General features: G+C 45.9%; 1 non-coding gene and 1 pseudogene across 1 annotated transcript; one reads left to right on the top strand and one right to left on the bottom strand.

Moving 5' to 3' along the window:
• Window positions 1-4,311: 4,311 nt before the first annotated feature.
• trnae-uuc (transfer RNA glutamic acid (anticodon UUC)) lies at window positions 4,312-4,383 on the top strand. The gene has a single exon. It is a non-coding gene; the product is annotated as a tRNA-Glu (tRNA).
• A 17,890-nt stretch (window positions 4,384-22,273) lies between these two features.
• Window positions 22,274-23,113, bottom strand: LOC140460109 (uncharacterized; annotated as a pseudogene).
• Window positions 23,114-24,459: the final 1,346 nt, after the last annotated feature.

Below are 24,459 nucleotides of genomic sequence, written 5' to 3'. Positions count from 1 at the left end.
ACAAGCATTGCCCTCCTCAACACAGGACACAGAGAACAACAGAAGACCACTCAGACCTCCACGAGGGTGTCATCTCAACTGTGCATACTGGGCCAGTATATCAATGTGAAATAATTATGTCGAAGGATTTTGGGAAAGAGATGAGAAGGCGAGGCGCAGAACAGTGCGCCATTATACGGGAAAGCTGCTAAAGACGACATTGATTGAAGAGGAGAGATGGTTTCCCTTCTGGGCGATGCTCCCATCACGCACCCGCAGACATATCGCCGTTGTGCAAAGATAAACTCTGTCTAAATTCCCACATTCTGTTTTTTCGAATTGCGATTTCTCCCAATAGCACAAAATTTCAACACTCGCAATGTTCAAACGTTAATAAAGTACTCATAGATATATTTAGCGAACACCTGGAAGAAATTCTTCCAAACTTACCTGGGGAATTTCGGTTTGAGTGCTCTTGAACGTTAGGTAAAAGAAAGGGAAATTTGCCTCGAGGCTGTGTAATGTCGAGATGTGTTCCCCATGTAAACTGATAGTGGTTGACCATCCCAGTGCTTCCCGATGCAGGGTTGCTCTGACACACAGGGAGGTTTCTTTGATAAACTGTCCCGGGGGCTTCCAGCCGCGCTATGATGTCATGGGGCGAGCCCCCCGGTGATTGCCTGCAGTTGCTGTGACACAATAATGATGCTGGCCCCGGGACAGGAATACGAATTGGTTCATGAGTCACGTAGTACGGAGTCAATCTATGGAAAGTTCTTTCAACTTCACGGATTTATATATGAGAGGAGGTAAATGGGCAGGGCTTACACCTCGGGTCCACTCTTCCTTCACTCGCAACACCCCACACCCACCTCCCATTGTCCCAAGGCAATTTCCCCTGGAACCGCCGAATGTGTAACACCTGTCCATTTACCTGCTCCCTCCTGAATATCCAAGGGCTCGAACATACCTTCCAGGTGAAGCAGCACTTTACCTGCACATTTGCCACAACCTAGTCTACTGCATTCGTTGCTCACAGTGTGGTTTCCCCAACGTAGCATGAAGCATAAACAGGGCGACTGCTTCGCAGAACATCTCGGTTCTTCCCGCAAAAAAAGGCCTTGAGCTTCTGGTTGCCAGTCACTTTAACACGCCACCCTGTTCCCTGGCCAATCTCTCTGTCTCAGGCATGCAGCAGTGTTCCAGCAAAGCTCAGCTCCAGATGGAAGACCAACGCCGCATTTTCCACTTGGAGATTCTATAGCCCTCCAGCCTTCAACATCGAGTTCAATATTGTTTGGACCCGAACTCCCCCATGCCCTTAACCCCTACCACACCCACACGAGGCCTTGTTATCACATCGCCTGCGGTTACACACGACTTATTGTTAGCCAGGAACAGTCTCCATTAACAGTTAGTCACCCTCCTACACAGATCGTTATTCACTCCTTTGTCCCTCAAATGTTCTCCCTCTGAACTGGTGGCAAAGAGAGCAATGTGGGCTGATATCCGAGCCAGCTGTTTGTCCCAACTCCAGGAACAGGGCTCTCTCCATTGGCGGATAAATAAACCATTTTGCTGTTGCGTTGACGTGAGGAGACTGTGTAAATATAAACATTTTCAAAATCCCCACCTTCCGTTGGTCGAACTTTGAGTTCACTCTGAATCACAACACGTGTCACAGCGCATTTGGAGGCCCACCTTAGCTCTGCTGGTTCTACAAAGCAAGTAAATTAGAGTCTCTATTTGTATCATTCTCTTGCCTTCTCTCTGTAAATCTCCTCATTGTAACTTTGAACATGACAACCGAATTCCCTTTTGTGTTCTTGAATCTGTCTCTTTGTCACGGTCAGACAGAGATTTACGGATCCGAACCACTCCCTGTGCGAAAATGTTCTCCTTAATGTCACTTTTACTTTTTTTCCAAATACCTTGAAATCTCTGCCGATTTTTTGGTAAATTGAAAGGATTCTCATTCCTGCACATGAGGCTGAATTGATTTAATTTCTAACGCAAAGGACTGCAGATTCTGAGAATCCGAGACAGAAAGAGGAACTGCTGGATAAACTCAGCAGGTTTGGCAGTACCTGTGGGAGAAAACAGAGCTCTGAAATATTGTCTCTGACCTGCTGAGATGCTCCTGCAATTTCTGTTTTTGTTCTTAACTGAAAGTTCATTTCATCTTTCAGGATAAAACAACCAGACTCTCCATTTGCAGATATTTAACCCTTTCGAAACCTGTGAAGTGATTGGATTCAAACAAACCCAGCAATAATTCACACTTTCTCAGCTCCACAGGCAGAGCGACCCGGGAAATGAAGCTGTCAGTGTGGTTCTTTAGTCAGAGTGTTTAATGCGATGGACTTGAGATCTATTGCAGTTTCCCCACGCAGGTGTGAACCTTGCGGACAACAGTTCAGAACTGTCGTCTAAAAGAAAGGGAGGCTGTTTCCCGGTTTCTTCATTAAGATTCAAATCAGTAGAGGGTGAAAGATATTTCACTCACATTGGGACTGGTCGGGAATCTGCAACCCACTGCCTGTCAGGGTGGAACAAGCAGATACCCACAGAGGTGCTATTGAGGCAATGAGTCAAGTATTTGGAAATGAGACTGGAACAGTGAGGGGCTTGAAGTCGTGATCGAAATGAAGCAGGCACCTGAGGATTAATTTTATTTGAGAGTGAAAGACACTGATTCACAAAATTGGGACGATGGAAGGGAAGCATTGACGGTAATTATCTTTGGCCGTTCACCTTGTGAATGTTCCCATTGCTGCGCATGTCCGTGTTAACGTCAAAACTCTGCAGTATGACGGTGTTCGGTACGCACAGGGCCGGGGCGCAATGGACGACGCATCTGACTCAACCTACCTGTTTGAAATGCAGCTCACAGCTTCTTCAAACAGCCCAATTAATCTTTCTCATTGTCCTGAAGCCTGCATAAGGTTTGAATTCCTGATCTGCGGGTACGAGACTCTTTTCACTGTCTCGCGTCAGTAAGTGTTCCTGAGCAAATCAGAGTCACGTCACAGCGCTGTCAGAGGAGGGGAAGCTGAAAGAGCCCCACACGTTGCTCACGCGCACATTTCACTTTCCCCAAATCACCGCCCCAACCACTGCGTCTCCTGGGAGTGGAAAGGGAACAAACACCAAAACTCAGTCTCATATTTGTGAATCTTCCAAAAATGAGAAAACTGTTCATCCCTTCGGATCTTCCATCCTGGGCTAACAGGGGTGATTTTAAATGGCTGTCCAGTCAGTGCCAATTCTTTTTGGCTGAAAGTATCTTCCTTATCTCATCCCAGCATTTCTTGCCACAGAGACCTGTGAGGCAGAGTTCATGTATATATTTCCTTGTATCGTATTTTGTAAATTACATTCGTTTGCTGGTTGTTTGTATCGGGTATTTCAGGTTCATTAGCCGCTGTTTAAGTGTGTTGGTAGGTTTGTGGGCTACCATGATGCTGAGAGGGTTGAGTTGTCTGGATATCATTTAACAGATGTCTTTAATGTAATGTAATGTGGCTCGGGTTTCTGCAGACGCTGCCTCTGCTTGTGTCAGTTTGTTGATGTGAAATCGTCACATTGGGTTTATTGGGTAGGCAAAAGTGCGTATTGCAGATGCTGGAAACCAGAGCTTAGATCAGAGAGGTGCTGGAAAAGCACAGCTTGTCAAACAGCTTCCGAGGAGCAGGAAAATCGACGTTTCGTGCAAAAGACCCTTCATCAGGAATAGAGGCAGGACCCCTCCAAGGTGGAGAGATAAATTGGGGGGGTGGGGGGGTGGTTGCTGGGCCAAAGGTAGCAAAGAGTAAAATAGGTGAATGATGGTGGGGATGGAGGTGACAGGTCAGAGAGGAGGGTGGAGCCGACAGGTGGGAAGGGAGATTGGCCAGTGGGACAGGTCATGAGATCAGTGCTGAGCTGGAAGTTTGGAACTGAGGTAAGGTGGGAGGAGGGGAAATGAGGAAACTGGTGAAGTCCACATTGATGCCCTGGGGTTGAACTGTTCGGAGGCGGAAGATGAGGTGTTCTTCCTCCAGGCGTCGGGTGGGGAGGAAGCAGCGCTGAAGGAGGCCCAGCACCTGCATGTCCTCGGTAGAGTGGGAGGGGTGTTGAAATGTTGGGGAACAGGGCGATGGGGTTGATTAGTGCGGGTGTCCCGGTGATGTGACTCGACTCTCCAATCTTCCCAATGTTGTAGAGATCGCATCGGGAGCAATGGATGCAAAAAATTACATTGGTGGATGCACAGGTGAAAGTCTGCGCCCTGGTTTAGAGTTCCAGGAATCGAAGGAATTTTCAGCAGAGCTACCAGCTGGCATCCATTGCTCCCTGGTGGTCTAGTGGTTAGCATTCGGCGCTTTCACCGCTGCGACCCGGGTTCGATTCCCGGTCAGGGAAGCAATTGTCAGGAGCCATTATAGGCAACATGTTCTTCTTTAATGCGCTGTCCAGTTGTTTATTGATCTTCAGAGTTCCGAGGTGCGACAGCGTGTCGTGGCTCTTTAAAATAGTGTCCTGATGCAGGTTGGTTTGTATCTGTCAGGTTAATTGTTTCTGTAGTTAAGTTCTTGGTTCGCGTGCGTTATTTTCCTGTAGACGGTGTTCTGAATTTACCATTGACTGTTCGCTGTACTGTGACATCTAGAAATGGCACTTTGTTGTTGTTCTCCTCTTTTGTGAATTTTATGCCAGAAAGAATATTATTGATGGTGTTGTATGATTCTTCTAATTTGTTTCATTTTGTGATGAAAAAAGTGTCATCACTGTAGCGGACCTAAAGTTTGGGTTGGATCGTCGGAAGGGCTGTTTGTTCGAGTCTCTGCAGCATTGCTTCTGCTAGGAATCCTGATACTGGTGGTTTCATGGGTATTTCGTTGATTTGTTTGTCGGGCTTGCTACTGAATATGAAGTGGGTGGTAAGGCACAGTTCCACGAGCTTGACAGTGTTATCTTTGCTGATGAAGTTGGTGCTGTGTTTGTGTTTTTAGTTCTTCTAGGAGTGTGTTCAGTTTTCTTTGGCCACGTTGATGTTAATGGATGTGAACAGGTCTGTTATGTCAAAGGACTACATTATTCAATCATCTTCTATCTTGGTGTCTTTGGTAGTCAGGTATTCTTGGATGGAGTAACTGGATGGCGTGAATCTTCGACTTGGTGTTTTAGTCTTCAGTGGAGGCCTTTGACTAGTCTGTATATTGGTGTTCCAAGTAGTGAGACTATGGCCTGAGGGGGGCTCCTGGTTTGAAGAGTAGGAGAACACCAACAAAGTGGCATTCCTCGATGTCACAGTAGAACGAACAGTCAATGGGGAACTTCAAACTAGCGTCGACAGAAAAACAACACATATGGTATATCGTATATTTAAGGAGAACAGGTTCCCAATAAACCCAGTCCGCCGATTTCTCATTGATGTTTCCAAGCTGAATTTCAAAACTTCCGTTTGTCCTTCCATTCTTTCCTGTTTTATTTTGTGGCTTTTGAAAACTTTCCCAATCCTCTGACTGAGTGTTGGAGTTGGGAAGTTATGTTGTGGCTGTACAGGACATTAGTTGGACCACTTTTGGAATATTGTGTGCAATTCTGGTCTCCCTCCAATCAGAAGGATATTGTGAAATTTGAAAGGGTTCTGAAGCACCAGTGGGTCCACAGAGGGGAGAGGACCTTCTGCTGCCCTGAGTGCGGGAAGGCCTTTCGTGATTCCTCTGCCCTGCTGATGCATCAGTTGGTCCACACCGGGGACGGCTGTTCTCTTGCCCTGAGTGCGAGCTGGCCTTCAGCAGTTCTTCCCACCTGCTGAACCACCAGTGGGTCCCCACTGAGGAGAGGTCGTTCTTCTGCCCTGAGTACAGGAAGGGCTTTGCTCTTTCCTCTGACCTACTGGCCCACTGGTGGATCCACATGGGGGAGAGGTCGATCAGTTGCCCTTCGTGCAAGAAGGCCTTCAGCAATTCCTCAGCCTTGCTGTTCCACCAATCCGTCCACACCGGGGAGAAGCCGTTTTCCAGCCCGAGTGCGTGAAGGGCTTTCCCCGCTCCTCCATCCTGCTGAAGCACCAGTGTGTCCACAGCGGAGAGACGCCCTTCAGCTGGCACGAGTGTGGGAAGTGGTTCATGTTTCCCTGCAACTTGCGGAAGCACCTGGGGAAGCACCAGCGGGAGCACCAACGCTCCCAGCAATCAGATCCCACTGGTGTTCTGCCTTGGGTCTCCCCATGGACTGAACCTCCTGTCACTTCTGACAGTGGGTGCTGTGGGAGAGCACGTGAGCTGTTTTTGTTGTCTGCTGGACTGCAATTGCATCCTCCACTCCCCACAACCACAACCTCACAGTGGCTCAGGGGCGTCACGGTGACTCAGTGCTTAGCACTGTTGCCTCATGGCACCCGGAACTCAGGATCAGTTCCACCCTTGGGGGTCTGTGTGCAATTTGTGGAGGGTAGGAAAATGGATATGACTGGGTTACTCTTCGGAGGATCAGTGCAGATGTGTTGGGCTGAAGGACCTGTTTCCACACTGTAGGAGTTCTACGATCCTATGAGCTTTGCTTTGAGTGGACACTGCTGCTCATTAAGACCGCGACTTCAAATTGGCAATGAAATGATCCAGAGAAACCTAAGACCGCAAGATCATCAGAGCAGAAGTTAGGCAATTCGGCCTATCGTGTCTACTCTCCCATTCGTTAGAGTCAAAAAAATTGCAGATGACATTAGCTACAGTGTGGAAACAGGCCATTTGTCCAAACAAGTCCACACCGACCCTTCAAAGAGTAACGCGCCCAGACCCATTTCCCTCTGACTAATGCACCTAACTCTATGGGCAATTATGCATGGCCAATCCACATGACCTGAACATCTTTGGACAGGATCTCCCAGAGAAAACCAGCATAGACACTGGGAAAATGTGCAAACGCCTCACAGAGGGTCACCCAAGTCTTTGATCAAACTTGGGTCCCCGGCACGGTGAGGCTGCAGTGGTAACCACTGAGCCACTACATATTGCAACCCGAAGTCGATAAGCAGGAGATTAGGAGAATACAGCAAGCCAGGTAGCACCAGGATGTGGAGTAGTCAGCGTTTTGGGTATTAACCCTTCTTCAGGACTGAAATGTTGACTTCTGTATGAGAAACAATTTACGGGAATGTTGCTGGGGGTTGGAGGGTTTGAGCTACAGGGAGAGGCTGAATCGCCTGGGGTTGTTTTCACTGGAGCATCGGAGGCAGAGGAGTGACCTAATAGAGGTTACAAATCCATGAGAGGAATGGACAGGGTAATAGACAAGGTATTTTCCCTGGGATGGGGGAGTCCAGGACTAGAGGGCATAGGTTGAGGGTGAGAGGCGAAATATATTAAAGGGACAACTTCTTCATGCAGAGGGTGGTACATATATGAAATAAGCTGCCACATGATAAAGGTGAGGTGCTGTCAAATGGGAGTAGATTAATATAGGATATCAGGTCAGCATAGGCAAGTTGGACCGGTTTCTGTTTCCATGCTGTATGTGTCTCTGACTACTGGTCCTGATGTAAGTTTAAAATAGAGTCCAAGTAACTTTGAATAGTTCAATCTTGTTGAGCTCACCTCCTCAACAGTTTCAAATGAATCTCCCCTAGCGATACTCTTTAAACATGCTGAGTTGGACAAAGTATCCCATCAACTTCAACAAAACCCAGAGGTGAAGAGGTCAGAAGTCAGAACACCAAGGGGACCAAACCTGATCACAATATTCCAGGTGCAGCTTCATCAACGTCCTGTAAAACTACACGATAACTTCCCAACATCTATCCTCAATTCCCTAACTGATGAAGGTCATTGGACCTGAACCTTGCTTCACTGCCTTGCGTAGCAATGTTATCAGAGATATCGGATCCACTTTAAACTGATCCATACTCCAGCGGCTGGGAGCACCAACGCAGAGTAGTACACCATGCATGTGCTGGGTGCATACCCCAAAGATCGATGGGTCAAATCCATGTGATGCTATTGCTCAATGTCTCCATAAGCTGCTTTCCTTGGTAAAGGTACTGTGTTCTTTATCTTGCCTTAGCATCTGTTTCCCAAAGCTTCTTTAGTGGCAGCTGGAGGAAGGTCTGGGCTCCAAGAAGCGGGGTGCCCGGCTCGATTTGCTCAAGGTTTGTATCTATTAACTTATTTAAATGGTACCTACTGTGTGGAGCTATGGTTTTCATTAAAACCGAAGGATCATGTCATAGTGTTTGTTTATATTTAGCAGTTGTAGTTGGTAAAATACACTCCCTGGGGGAGCACCTTCTATGATGCTGCATTTCTTGCCTTCTGCCCTTCCCCCATTTGTTATCTCCCATCTCGACTTTATATGTTTTTGGTCAAATTTGATTTCATATTAATCAGACTTGGTATTCACTGTGTGCTAGTAATTTGTTTGTTCGAATATTGTAAGTCAAAATTAATGGTGTAATTTCATTTCTAATGTCAGAAGTTTACATTGAATGTGCAGGTGTGAATGCCAGTAAGTTGTGAAAAGAAATCAATAACTTGTGATTTTATAGCAAAAAGAGCAGTTCACTGATATCAATGGCATTGTCTCATTTGAAGATGATGAGTTGAGCCTGATCAACAAACCGTTTCATGAAGTCACCCAATTTAATTAAAATCTTCTTTAACTTAATTGAAGATAATAACTCTGGCATGCTAAAATTTATACAATTTGTTTTTTAAGATTTATTTATGTGTCCATTGCTCAGCCACATTGGGGAGACTGGATGCAAACTTGCAGAACATTTCAGGGAACAAATCTAGGACTCCAAAACTAAATGACCCCACCGCCCTGTGGCTGAATACTTTAACTCCCCCTCCTAATCCGTCAAGGGCATGCAAGTCCTGGGCTGTAACCCCTCCAAGCTCTAGCTACCTGACTCTTGTAGGAAGAACACTTCATCTTCCGCCTTGGGACCCACCAACTACATGGGATCAATGTCGATTTCACCAGCTTCCATATTTCCCCTCACTTTCACTCCCACACCACGCGCCTTGTCCCAGATCCAACCTTCCAACTCGGCATTGGCCTCTTGAGCTGTCCTACCTTTTCATCTTGCTTCCCAACTTTTCGTTCCACTCTCCTGTCTTACCTCTCATGATCTCTCCCCACCTCCATCGACCTATTTCATTCACAGCTACCTCCCCTCTATCCCCATCCCCTTATCATTTATCTCTCAGCCCCCATGGACCAACCTTCATTCCTGATGAAGAACTTATGCTCTAAAACAATACTGTGGTGAAGGAACATCCTTAATAAGAAAGAGCTCCCAATTCAGGTTTATTCCCCGTTAGTTTCCCTGCTCTTCAAGAAATAAGAAATGTCTTTTTCTTCAACTAGAAAGTGGTCTTACACTTTGCGGTGTCTGAAGTGTTATACCACTTCACTTTTTGCCCAATTGTTAAGGATCCTTTCAACCTGTTTTTCGGACAATGGTGGCGGTGACCAAAAGCAATCATTTCACTGCTCTTCAATGCCCCATTTCCCCTCCTATGAAACACTTTGACATGTTGTCTGAGTGCACTTGGTTTTCAAAATGTAATTTAGCCATTGAAGTGAACTGGGTTAATCTTTATCAATCACTAACTTTGTTTGCATTAACTGTAATTATCCACCAATTTGCTGTTTTTTGTTCCACCAAAGCTGGAAACAATGATCTGTATTTATGTTGCACTCAGGTGTGAAAAATCAACCCAGGAATCGTCATATTATTATACTTGTCTCAAGTTATAACTGGAAGCATTCTGTGGCAGTTTAAGACTAAAGATGTGGCTGGAAAGAATGTAGATTGATGAGGAAAGTCAAAAAGCAGAATCTCTGGCTACAATCTATCAGTCTGGCTTGATAAAGTGGTGGCTCTTCAAAAGCACCTTCCAAGCCATCACCTCAACCATCAAGAGCAGGGAAGTGTGAACACAGCATTCCAACTGTGAAATATATCGCATTTATTCTTTGTTATTGATCAAAAACCTGGAATTCGCTCCTGAACATTATTGCAGACCAAATCATAACTGTGAAGCAATTTAAGAGGCAGCTCAGCACCACGTATTCAAGGATAGTTTGGGAAGGGTTGTTGGCAGAGCCAATGATAATCACATCTCATGAAATAATAAGCAAAGAGGCATGGACAGAGGATTGGCTAACCAATGATACAATTGGGATAAGGGACATAGAACATAGAACATAGAACATAGAATAATACAGCACAGTACAGGCCCTTCAGCCCTCGATGTTGCGCCGATCAAAGCCCACCTAACCTACACTAACCCACTATCCTCCATATACCTATCCAATGCCCGCTTAAATACCCATAAAGAGGGAGAGTCCACTACTGCTACTGGCAGGGCATTCCATGAACTTACGACTCGCTGAGTGAAGAACCTACCCCTAACATCAGTCCTATATCTACCCCCCCTTAATTTAAAGCTATGCCCCCTTGTAATAGCTGACTCCATACGTGGAAAAAGGTTCTCACTGTCAACCCTATCTAACCCCCTAATCATCTTGTACACCTCTATCAAATCACCCCTAAACCTTCTTTTCTCCAATGAAAACAACCCCAAGTGCCTCAGCCTTTCCACATAGGATCTTCCTACCATACCAGGCAACATCCTGGTAAACTTCCTCTGCACCCGTTCCAGTGCCTCCACATCCTTCCTATAGTATGGCGACCAAAACTGCACACAATATTCCAGATGCGGCCGCACCAGAGTCTTATACAACTGCAGCATGACCTCAGGACTCCGGAACTCAATTCCTCTACCAATAAAAGCCAGTACGCCATATGCCTTCTTCACTGCACTATTTACCTGGGTGGCAACTTTCAGAGATCTGTGTACATGGACAACAATTTCCCTCTGCTCTTCCACACTACCAAGTAGTCTACCATTAGCCCAGTAATCCATCTTTTTATTACTCTTACCAAAGTGAATCACTTCACACTTAGCTACATTGAACTCCATTTGCCACCTTTCTGCCCAGCTCTGCAGCTTCTCTATATCCCGCTGTAACCTGCCATATCCTTCCTCACTGTCTACAACTCCTCCGACTTTCGTATCATCCGCAAACTTGCTCACCCAACCTTCTAACCCTTCCTCCAGGTCATTTATAAAAATGACAAACAGCAATGGTCCCAAAACAGATCCTTGCGGAACACCGCTAGTGATGGCACTCCAAGATGAACCTTTGCCATCAACTACTACCCTCTGTCTTCTTCCAGAGAGCCAATTCCTAATCCAAACCTCCAACTCACCCTCAATGCCATATCTCTGTATTTACTGCAGTAGCCGACCATGGGGGACCTTATCAAACGCCTTACTAAAATCCATATATACCACATCTACCAGTTTCCCCTCATCTACCTCCTTAGTCACCTTCTCAAAGAATTCAATAAGGTTTGTGAGGCACGACCTGCCCTTCACAAAACCATGCTGACTATCCTTGATCACATCATTCTTATCCAGATGTGCATAAATCCTATCCCTTACAATTCTCTCTAAGACTTTGCCCACAACAGAAGTGAGACTCACTGGACTATAGTTACTAGGATTATCCCTACTCCCCTTCTTGAACAAGGGAACCACGTTTGCTAGCCTCCAGTCCTCTGGCACTACTCCTGTCGACAAAGAGGACACAAAAATCAAGGCCAATGGCTCTGCAATCTCCTCCCTTGCTTCCCAGAGAATCCTAGGATAAATGCCATCAGGCCCAGGGGACTTATCTATTTTCACCCTTGCCAGAATTTCCAACACCTCTTCTCTACATATCTCAAAGCCATCCATTCTACTTATTCGTGCTTCAGTATTCATATCGACAACAATGTCCTGTTCCTGAGTGAATACTGACGAAAAGTATTCATTCAGCGCCTCCCCAATCTCTTCAGCCTCCACACGCAACTTCCCATTACTATCCTTGATTGGACCTATTCCTTCCCTAGTCATTCAGGTGTTCAGGATAGCAAATTGGAACTAGTAGTGTGCCACAGGGATCGGTGCTGGGGCCAAAATTATTTACAACATCTATCTTAATTCCGTGGATAAGTAAAGTGAATGCACTATTGCCAAGACTGCAGAAGAGACGGTTGATGGGAAGGAAGGTGGTAAGAATGACATGAAATATCTGGAGAGGGATATAGATAGGTTAAGCAAATGAGCAAACGTTTGGCAGACGGAATAGAATGTGGGGAAATGACGTTGTGCACTTTGCCAGGAGGAAAAGTGTTGAATGTTAAATGGAGAAAGCTGTTGAATAGAGGGATTTGGAAGCCCAAATCCATGCATCTCTTCAGCCAAATTCAGTGAGTAATAGGGAAGGCAAATGGGAAGTTGGCCTTTAAATAGAGTATAAAAGTAGGGAGGTTATAGTCAACCTATTTCAGGCACTAGTCAAGCCACAACTGAACACTGGCAGGGTCCTTTACCTAAGGAAAGATGTACTGGCATTGGAGGCAGTCCAGAGAAGGTTGACCAGTATGATATCAGGGATGGAAAGAATATCATATGAAGAGAAGTGAATAGGTTAGGCCTGTACTTATTCGAAGTTAGAAGATTTAGAGATCATCTTATTTTCACATAAAAGATTCTAAGAATACTTGACGGGCTTGATGTGGAAAAGTTTGGCTTTGTGGGTGAGCCTAGCACCAGAGGGAATAACCTGCAAATGAGGGATTGCATGTTGAAGACAGTAAGGAATTGTTACTGAAGGCAGTAAATCTGTGGAACATGTTACTACAGAGTGTTGTTGAGCCTGGGTCGTTAAGTACATTCAAGGCTGTCAGATTTTTTTTTAACCAGTGAGGGAATTGAGGATTATGGGGAAATGGCAGGAAAGTGGAGGTGATGTTTACCAGAGTAAACGTGATCTGAATAAACGGCCGAATTGATTCAATGCGGTGAATTGAACAGTCAGTAATAAAGGGGAAAAGGATACAACTGGCAACAACAGGCCGGTCAGTGTTGGAAAATTAGAGATTGCACGGAGTTGGTGGCATTTTGGCATTGTTACTGGATTTAACATCTGGAGTTTCAAATTGATGCTGCTATGTCTCCGATGCACTTTGAAAACAATTAATATATCTGGAATATAAAGCTTATCGCTGCTTTGGTGATCTGAGCAATTGATATCAGGGCCTATCTTGTTAGGGAAGGAAATCTTTAGCCTTACCCCGCTAGGTGATTGTGTCACTCTTGATCCACGGTAATGTGATTAACTCGTAACTGCCCTCTGAAAGGGCACTTGGTTTTTCTGGGAGATAAAGTGCCACATCCCACGAATAAGTAAAGGAAAATATTCAGCAGAAAATTGCCACTGAAGTGAAGATTGTGATCTCGTGATAATGGTTGATTAAGCCAGAGATCTAGGTCTTCTGAGAAAAAAAATTCAAATCCCATCATGGCAGCCAGTGGAATTTATGTTCAAGTAATAAAAAGATCTGGAAGTGAGAGTTTGTCTCAGTACTGACCACCAGGAAACCATTATTGATGAAAACAATGAACTGCAGATGTTGGAGATCGGAAACAAAAGGCACCATTGCTGGGGCATCGCAGCAGGTCTGGCAGCATCTGTGGAGAGAAAACAGTTAGTGTTTTGAATCCAGTCACTTTTTAAGGGCCACTGGACACGAAACATTAACACTAATCTCTTTATAGACGCTGCCAGAACTGTTCTGTGTCTCCAACCATTATTGATTGATTGTTGTGAAATGATTCCTTTATGGAGGAAAATCTACCATTCATCAACCCTGTGTGTGCACAGGGACCATGTGATTCCAGACCTACTACAGTGTGGGGTTGACTCTCAGCTGCCTTCTCCCATGTAGTCCCGAGTCAATTACTCGGTCCAAAGGACATGAGGGACGTTGAGAAAATGTTGCACATGCTTGCAACAATCACATGCCACAATTTCTTTTACAAGAAAACCATCGGTTAATGAGGGACAACCAAGGCAAATTGCTATGGGAATGTCACGCCCAACTGATTTGATTTCCTTGTAGCAATACCATAAAATTGTAAGTATTTTTAAAAATCGTCTTCAGAGGTTACATCACTGTAGGAATACTGCATGCAATTCTGGCTGTTTGCGAGGCGATGGATGTTGTGAAATTTGAAAGGGTTCAGAAAAGATTTACAAGGACGCTGCCAGGGTTGGAGAGTTTGAGCACGATGAAAAGGCAGAACAGACTGGCGTTATTTTCCCTGGAGCTTTGGAGGCTGAGAGGTGACTTTACAGAAGTTCATAAAATTATGAGGGGCGTGGAAAAGGACAAATAGGAAAGGTCTTTTCCCCGGGGTGGTGGTGGGGAGTCAAAAACTAGAGTGCATAGATTTAAGGTTAATAGCAAATGGAGTTTAACATAGATAACCATGAGGTCTCACAGTTTGGATAGTCAAATCAAGGTAGGAGTTTCATGGTGAATGGTTGGACCTGTAATGGAAGAGAGGGATCTCGGAGTAGGTTCACAGTTCACTGAAAGTGGAATCATATGTAATAGTATTTCGGCACTCCGGTCTTCATCAGTTAGAGCTTTGAGTATAGAAGCTGGGAATTTATGTTTCAGTTACGCAGAATGTTGGTGAGGCTGCTCTTGGAGCATAAAATAGATTCAGTGCGATATTGAAGTCAGGAAAGAATTACAAACATATACTGTTTAGAGAGACATAAATAATGTATCTAAATAAGATAGTGAATTATAGTATAGATAAGTGCCAAATGATAATGTTCTTCTGACAAGCACCGAATTTGTTTCATTTGCAGTATTCCCAACCAAGAAATCTAGGGGTGCACGTTCATAGTTCCAAGAAAGTCGAGTTACAGGTTGACAGGGTGGTGAAGAAGCCTTTCAGCCTGCTTCCATTCATCAGTCCAAGTACTGAGCACAGGAGTTGGGACATCTTGTTGCAGCTGTCACACATGCCACACGACACAAGGTATGACCCTGCCCTTCTCTGACTGACTATCCCTTTGAATATCAGGGGGAAGACACCCCTTTAATTGTGATGTTCAGGAAAGATGCCTTACTTCAACAAAAATGTGCTGTACTCACAGATGTTTGGACAGAGAAAGGATTTTCATTCTTCATTCAGAAAGAGAGGAACGGCAGTAGCTTCAGAAGCTCATGGTCCAACTTGTACATTCAAAAAATAGAGGGGCTTTGTTTGGCAAGAGGACCCAGTTAATTCTGGTCCTTCAGGGCTCCCCATTGGTCAATCTCCAATCACAGCACTGTCTGGACTGGGTGACGTGAGCGATGGGAGACAGTCAGCCTCGAAATGCAGGAATGTCACTGCCAACCACCGCGAATCCAATTGGCTACGTAAGGTTTGCGCGCGCGCATACACACACAAACACACACGCACACACACACAAACACACACACACACACACACACACACACACACACACACACACACACACACACCATTGTGGGCATCACAATGCAAACGTTAGCCAACGAGCTTCAGAGGGATAGTGTGCATTCTGGGCAAAATCTTAGAGCAAAACAATATTTCCCCCTTTCCATTCCTCATCCTGGGAGGGCGAGAGAGGGGGGAGGCACTGTTCACTTGCAGCAACTGGAGGCAGAGAGTATGAATCCAAACAGGGAGCAGACTCTGCAAAGGTCGGTTTCAGTCGGCTTCTTCTGGAATATTGTGTGCAATTCTGGTCTCCCTCCAATAGGAAGAATATTGTGAAACTTGAAAGGATTCAGAAAAGTTTCATAAGGATGTCACCAGGGTAAGAGGGTTTGAACCACAGGGAGAGGCTTTGAATCACAGGGCGAGGCTGAATAGGACAGGGCTGTTTTCCCTGGAGCATCGCAGGCTGAGTGATTTTTTTTAAAAAGAGGTTTTTAAAAGCTTGAGGGGCGTGGATGGGGTGAATAGACAAGGTCTTGTCCCTGGGATAGGGGGAGTGCAGAACTAGAGTGCACAGGTTGAGGGTGAGAGGGGAAAAATTAAAAGGGACCTTGCAGTCAACCTTTTCATGCAGAGGGTTGTGCATGCATGGAATGAGCTGCCAGAGGAAGTGGTGGAGGCTGGTGGAGGCATCTGGATGGGTATATGAATAGGAAGGATTTAGACGGATATGTGCCAAGTGCTGGCAAATGGGATAAGATTAATTTTGGATATCTGGTCGGCTTGGACAATTTAAATTGAAGAGTCTGTTTCTGTGCTTTACGTCTCTGACTCTGAATGGTGAAAAGTATTGGCATTCGTTGAAACATTTATGCAACAGGAATTTGCAAGAGGGTAAACATAAGCCTCATTCCGTTGATCCATGAATCCTGGTGCAGTATGGATGTATTTCCAGTAATAGAGTCAGTATGACATGGAAGGAGTCCAAAACGACGGCTTCTTTTACAAAATTTCCCACGTCAATCCGAGTCTTCTGGGAATCTAAGATAACCGTGCCTTAATATAAGATAGATAAGTCTGGGGTATCTGGTACATATTCGATGGAATGTTTGTGGCTCTAAAAGCCTGGTTTGCAGTTGTTTCTGTGCTCATAATATTGTACTGCAGCATATTGTATATCTTCAATAAGAACGTCAATACCGAAATATATGTCCATTCAGCAACTTGAGTCCATGTGAACAATTCATGGAGCATGCAATCCACCACATGACCCAGCTGGTATACATTTACATATAGATCAGCACAAAGATCTTGGGTATGAAGAAAGGAATGAATGTTTAGGGTGTAGGTCTGCTCGCTGAGCTGTAGGTTTGATATCCAGGTAAGAATGTTCCACAGAAACTAGAATTATTTGTTCTGATTATCTATTGTGGACTGACAGCGATGACCTTTGCAATCTCTTTTCACAGGAATATTATAAGAGACGAATTTGAAGGTAGAAATCTCAGACCAAACATCACATCAAAGTCTGACAGTCACTTGACTCACCAGGACTTGGATATTAATGGCCTTGAAACAAGGATGAGGCGGTATGTCTGCTTAGTAAGGTTGGAAACGTCAGGGTGACTGGAAACTCAGAGTCTCACATACCCACACACCAGAGTAGTGACTGGAACATGCTTTACAGACTGAATGAGAGTGTTCCAATTATCAGAGGATTCATCAGTAACATCATACACATGCTGTAAGTGTGAGCGAGTTTTCAACTGATCGTTGAACCTAGAGAAAAACGAGGACACCTGCACCATGGAGAAACCGTGGAAATACAGGGAGTGTAAGGACGGTTTCCCTTCCCCGCCTGCACTGGACATTCATCAACATTTGCACACTGGCCGTTCACCTGCACTCAGCGCGGGAAAGGATTCACTCAGTCACATCATCTCCTGGTCAACACCGGGGAGAAACCGTTCATCTGCCCCATATGCTGAAGCAGATGAAGGACATTTTTTGAAAAATCTTGGATGGACCATACTGCAGATATACCTGAAATAGATACATTTGTCTCTGTTCCATTGAGTCTCCAGCACAGGGCCAGACCGGGCAGCTCAATTGGTCTCTGTCAGTGTTTATTCTCCACCTGAGCCTCCACCCACCCACCCCTCTTCATTGCCTCTCATCTCCCCTCCATCAGCATAAAGGTATCCCCCACTTTTCGAAAATTACCTTTACACTACTTGACCTTTACGAAAGACCTACATTAATAATTGTTTTCACAAACCAAAAGAAATCCGAAGAGGATTTTCGCTGTTACAAAGAAAGGCATAATCTAAATTTGTTCATGGTAATTGCTTCTTCGCTTTACTCCATGTCAGCTTACGAAAGGTTTCATAGGAATGCTCTACTTTCAGATAGTGGGGGGAACCTGGAGTGGGGGGCACGGTGGCTCAGTGGTGAGCACTGCTGCCTCACAGATCCAGGGGTCCAGGTACGATTTCTGTGGAATTTGCGCATTCTCCCCGTGTTTACGTAGGGTCCCTCCCACAATCCAAAGATGTGCAGCTCAGGTGAATTGGTCATGCTAAATTGCCCATAGTATTAGGTGGATTAGTCAGGGGTAAATCTAGAATAGGGGAATGGGTCTGGCTGAGTTACTCTTCCAAGTGTTGGTGTAGATTTGCTGGGCCGAAGAGCTTGTTTCCATACTGTAGGGAATCTAATACACTGAACCTGCTGTTTATTGCCCAGGTGTGGTTTCTGTTCCTTTGTTCACCTCCCGTTCATGTGTCTATCAAGATATACCTTAAACGTTGTTAAGGTCCCTGCCTCCACTACCTGCACTGACAGTGCATTCCAGGAACCCCCACCACCCCTCTGTGTGATTCCCCACCCCCACCACCTCTCCCCAGACAGTCCCCTCTCGTCTCGAACCTGTGCCCTCTTTAATGTGACCTTTCCACCCTGGAAGGAAAAAAAAACCTCTGACTATCATAGAGTCCCTCCAGGGTGGAAACAGACGATTCAGCCCAACACGTCAACAGCGACCCTCCAAAGATTAACCTACAGGGACTCATTCCTCTACCCCATGACTCTATATTTACCCCTGACTATTGCACCTGACATACACATCCCTGAACACTGAGGCAATTTACACACAGACAATACAACTTAACCTGCCTATTAGTGGACACTATGGGTAATTTAGCATGGCTAATCCATCCCAACCGACACATTTTTGGAATGTAGGAGGAAGCCCATCCAGTCATGAGGTGTAGGGAGAATGTGCAATCTGCACACAGACAGTCACCTAAGACTGAAATCGAACTCGGGTCTCTGGCACTGTGAGGCATCAATGCAAACCACTGAGCTACCCTGCCACCCCTGTCCAGCCAATCTGTCTCTCATCATTTTGTTGAGGTCTCCCCTCAGCCTTTGTCTTTCCAGAGAAACAATCCAGGTTTATGCCACATCTCCTCATAATAAGAGCCCTTCAGACCTGGCAATGTCCTGGTGAACCTTGTCTGTACCCTCTGCCAGAGCACCCACATCCTTCCGGTAGTTTGGCGACCAGAACTGCACGTAGTATTCCGAATGTGGCCAGAATAAATAGCTGTAACATAACTCGCCAACTCTTACACTTAAGGAAGCGTGCTGTGTTTCTTCTTGACCACCGTACCCACCTGCATTACCACTTCCACGGATGTATATGCCCAAATCCTTCTGTATGCTAGTGCTGCTATGTGTTCTGCCATTTATCATACAATTCTTATATTTCCTTCGTCTCTATCCAGCTTCACCTTAATTGTCTTTCTCTTCATCTCCCCCCACCCCCTATCCCCCAACCCTCCACACATCAGCATATCATAAGACCATAGGATGTTCTTTATATGTTTGATCTTTCATTCCTGGGCCATTCTCAAGAACCTTCTCTGAACATGTTCCAGGGCTATCCTTCCTGAGATATTTACGCCAAAACTAAATTCAGTACTCCAATTGTAGCCTGACTGGAGCCTTACAGAGCCTCAGAAGTACATCCCTGCTTTTATATTCAAGTCTAATAAAAATAAATGTCATCATTGCATTTGCCTCCCCAACTAGTGACACTACCTTCAAGTTTACATTGAGAGAATCCTGGAGTAGAACTCCATAGTTCCTTTGCACATCAGATTTCTGAATTTTCTCCCCATAATCCTTCTCTTCCAGAGCAGCAGCAGAGATTTCCAGACACATTGATTGTTTTCAGGGATACCAAGGGATCTTGGGAATTACCAATATCCCAGGAGGAGGCAGAGAGAAATGTGGTGTGGTCCTGTAAACACCAGAACTTCCCAAACTGCCTGAGTCAGCAATAACTCTTTCTGGACCAAGAAACAAAAGGGCCACTGGGAAACTGTTACATCATAAGACCTCAGAAGCAGCAATTCGACCATTCAGCCCATTGAGTCTGCTCCACCATACAATCATTCTAAAGTATCAAGGGTTATGGGGAGTTTGGGTTTAGAAACTTATCAATTCTGATTGAATAGTGGAACAGACTCAATGGGCTAAATGGCCTAATTTCTGCTAGTTAACCATCCCTGGAAAGAAGGACGCAAAACAACGAGCTGAGATCAGTGTTTAATAACCTCAATGAAAAAGGACAATTAAGTCTGTCTGTGGAAGGAAGACCCTAACATAATGGAGTTTACTGCAGGACAGGCTGTTTCAAACAAACCGCTAAACCTCGAGGATAAGAAGGTAAGGTACAGACCTGAGATATCCAGAAGTGTGGGGAGGTGGTATTAGAATCTGAAGAATTGTCACACCACAGATTTGAAAGTGAGGAATCTCCACCAGAATTCACCCACAACCACAGCCAGAGGCTGGGATTAATATTGACTCCATTGCATTCAGCAGGACATCACGTCAATACTCTTATAAAGCAAACGCTGACACCACTACTCTAGATCTCAAACCAAACCATCCAGAGGAGCGCATCGCCCTATAATCTGTAAAATTAGCATGATAAGTAGTGTAGCCTGCTCTAGTGATAAAATAAATCCCCAACACGTTAAAATCAACAATCAAAAATTTATTTATCCAAGTCTCACGGTGAACAAATGAACAAAACTATTGACAAACTGGACATAGGCCAGGAGCAGATGGGTGGCACTAGTTTAGTTGGTGATCATGGACTGGTTGGCCTGAAGGGTCTGTTTCCAGACTGCATGACTCCATAGCAGTGAATTAATGGGGATCCATCCCAAAGATGATAAAGGTTTCAAGCACCACCTTAGGCAAATGTGTGGACTCAATCCAGATAACTGAGGGCAGTGGGGCACTGTGAGGGTCAGTAGATCAGACAGTCAGTCAGCAAGTTCTCTCTGAGAGACTTGTCTCAAGAAAGTAAGTGGTTTCCTGTCCTCCCAGCCAGATTATCCAGTTTTGGATTAGGTCCTATATTTCCAACAAAACAGGTAGACAGGGCAGTGAAAAAGGGTTTAAGCATGCTGGCCTTCATCAGTCAGGGCATTGAGTATAGAAGTTGGCAAGTTATGTTGCAGTTAATCAGGACATTGATGAGGCTGCATTTGGAGGATTGTCATCAATTTTGATCACCTTCCTATGACAAAAATGTTATTAAACTTGGAAAAGTGCTGACGACATATACAAAGATACATACTCAGGACTCAAGGGTCTGAGTAAAAGGGAGAGATTGGACAAGCTAAGACGTTTTCATTTGGAGCATTAGAGACTGAGGAGGGACGGGGCCTTATCGAAGTGAAGAGATCATGAGAGACATGGAGAGGGTGAACGCACTCAATCTTCCCGGGGTTGGGGAATAGAGGGCTCGAGGGCTTCAGTTTAAGGTGAGAGGAGAAAGAATAAAAGGGAATGTGAGGGGCAACTTTTTTTACGCAGATGGTGGTACACATATGGAATGAACTGCCAGCGGAAGTGGTTGAGGTGGGTACATTAACAACATTTAAAAGGCTTTTGGACAAATACGTGTATAGGAAAGGTATGGAAGGAAATGGGCCAAGTGCAGGGAAATGGGCTTCTTGTTGATGGACAGTTTTGTCAGAATGGACCATGTCGGGACGAAGGGCCTGTCTCCTGCTGTAGGACTCTATGATTCACGTCTCTTTGTCGGTCCGACAGTTTTGAGTTTGCAAATGAACATCTCACTAAATCAGGCCGAATAAAAAGCAATCTCATTCGTCAACTCTGATACAGAGGTGCTGGTGTTGAATTGGGGTGGATAAGGTCAGAAGTCATACGGCACCAGATGAAGTGATGAAGGAGCAGCACTCATGAAAGAGCAACGCTCCTAAAGCTTGTGATTTCAAATAAACTTGTTGCACTGTAACATGGTGTCATGTGACTTACGACTTCTTCAATCCTGGGTTTGTCTCAAACTTGATGGGATACTTTGTCCAACTCGGCATATTTCAACTGTATCGCTACGAGGAATTTTGTTTCGATCAGATTAGATTCCCTACAGCATGAAAACAGGTCCTTTGGCCCAACAAGTCCACACTACCCCTCCGCAGAGTAACCCAGCATGACCCATTCCCCTATCCCTATTCCTCTACATTTATCCCTGACTAATGCACCACACCGACACAACCCTGAACACTATGGGACAGTATGGATGGGCCAATCCATCCTAAACTGCACATCCTTAGACTGTGGGAGGAAACCAGAGCACTCGGAGGTAATCCATACAGACGTGGGTGTGTATCGTGCAAGCTACACGCAGACTGTCAATAACATGGTAGAATTGAACCAGGTTAGCATCGTGAGGTAGTGGTGCTAACCACTGTGACACCGTGCCATCCCTGAGCCACCATAGGGTGGGCTGGGGGTGGGGTGGGTGGGGAGTGGTTGAATCCAGCACAAAATTTAAAAAGCCCACTGACTCTCAGTCAGAATGGGCAGGAGGTTCAGCCCTGGGGGTGACCCACTGCAGCGTCACTGGTGGAATCTGATTCTTGGATGCACTGGTGCCCCCGCTGATGCCTCCACAAATTGCAGGACAATGTGAACCTCCGCCCGCAGTCGGGGCAGGCAAACGGCTTCTCCCCGGTCTGGACCCATTGGTGGGCCAGCAGGTTGGAGAAGAGAGTGAACCCCTTCCCGCACTCGGGGCAGTTGAATGGCCTTTCCCTGGTGTGGACCCGCCGGTGCGACAACAGGTCAGAGGAATTGCTGAAAGCTTTCCCGCATTATGGGCAGCTGTAGGGCTTCTCCCCCGTGTGGAACTGCTGATGGGCCAGCAGCTTGGAGGAATCGCTGAATGCCTTCCCACACTCTGGGCGGCTGAAGGGCCTCTCTCCCGTGTGGACCCACTGGTGCCTCAGCAGGTTGGAGGAGTCGCTGAAGGCCTTCCCGCACTCTGGGCAGCTGAATGGCCTCTCCCCCGTGTGGACTCGCTGGTGCTTCAGCAGGTCTAAGGAATTGCTGAAGGCCTTCCCGCACTCGTGGCAACTGAAGAACCTCTCTCCTGTGTAGAATCGCTGGTGGGTCTGGAGGTTGTCCACCCAAGTGAACCCTTTCCCGCACATGGAGCAGTAAAACGTCCTCTCACCATTCTGTATATGCTGGTGGGCTAGCAGGACACAGGAGCAAGTAAAGCCCTTTGCCCGCTCGGGGCAGGAGAATGGCCTCTCCCCAGTGTGATTGCACTGATCAGCCTCCAGGACAGATGGGACATGGAAGCCCTTCCCACAGTCGCCACAATTCCATGGTTTCTCAACGGGGCGGGATTCCTCGGGTTTCTCCATGGACGAAGCTTCAGCTGCACACACACGTGTGTACAACCCCTCCCCGCTGTGAATTCCTCTTTCCAGTCCGTATCACTTTTTCAGGCTCCACACTCTGTGCTCTGCAACAGTAGGGTCTCTCAACCAGTCCCACTGATGCTGAAACTCATGCTCAAACAGGAACCAACAAGAAAGCTTTGCTCCTTCCAGAGAATCATAGTTGAAAATTGTGTGGAATCTTCTTGATTTGAAGGAGCAGAAATTGCGCCCCACTGAGCTTGATGCGATTTGAACGCGCAGCAGGTAAACGCGCTCCCGTTGCGTCACAAGCCCACACGACGCGGGGTTGAGGGAAGTGATCGTACTGCAATGATTTTACGTTATGATTGAGAACGGAGGCCAACGGTTCATGGCTGTTCTGTCTCACTCACTCTCTCACTCTGTCTCTCCAACCAATTTGCAACTCTTTCTGAATAAAAACTGCGGATGCTGCATTTCAGAAACAAAAACAGTAGTTGCTGGAAAAGCTCAGCAGGTCTGGCAGCTTCTGTGAAGAAGAATCCGGTGACCCTTCCACAGAGCTGGTGATGATTAGGAAAATGTCGGTTACTATGCAGATGGGAGGGTGGGAGGAAGGCGGGCGGAGTATTTGATAGATAGGGATAGAGCCCTTAGTGAGACAATATTGGTTGGACAGATAAAGGAGTTGATAGCGATCTGTCTGGGAGGGTGAATAGCTGTTAAAGGAAAATGTTAGTGGCTAATAATAGGTGGTGTGTACTGGCAGACGACGTGATAACAAGGGCTTGTGTGCGTGGTAGGGGGCTAAGATGTGGGGAAGTTCAGGCTCTAAAATTATTGAATTCAATAATGAGGACGACTGTAGGGTCCCAAGTGCAAAATTGTTCTGCTGGAACACTGCAACAAGCCTGAGACAGAGATGCTGGGCAGGGAACTGGGTGGTGTGCTGCAGTAGCAGGCAACTGGAAGCTCAGGGCCTTTTTGCGGCAGAACCTAAATGTTCTGCGAAGCAGTCACCCAGTCTCTGCTTCGTTTCTCCAATGTTCACGAGACAACATTGTGAGGAGCGAATGCAGTAGTCTTGGCTGTGGAATGTGCAGGTAAACTGTTGCTTCACGTCGAAGGTATGTTCGGGCCCTTGAATACTGAGGAGGGTGGGGGGAACGGGCAGGGGTTCCAATTTCGGCTGTTGCAGGACAAAATGCCATGGGGCTATGGGCGGGTGATGGGAGTGAAGGAAGAGTGAACCCCAAGTGTAACTTTTGCCCATTTACCTCATCCCTCAAATAAATCCCTGGACATGGAATAACATTCGTTTGAATGATTTACTACCACGTGATCCACGG

The sequence above is a fragment of the Chiloscyllium punctatum genome, chromosome 36, assembly GCF_047496795.1.
Source record: "Chiloscyllium punctatum isolate Juve2018m chromosome 36, sChiPun1.3, whole genome shotgun sequence".
Taxonomy (NCBI): Eukaryota; Metazoa; Chordata; class Chondrichthyes; order Orectolobiformes; family Hemiscylliidae; genus Chiloscyllium; species Chiloscyllium punctatum.
This window is presented reverse-complemented; position numbering and strand designations above follow the sequence as displayed.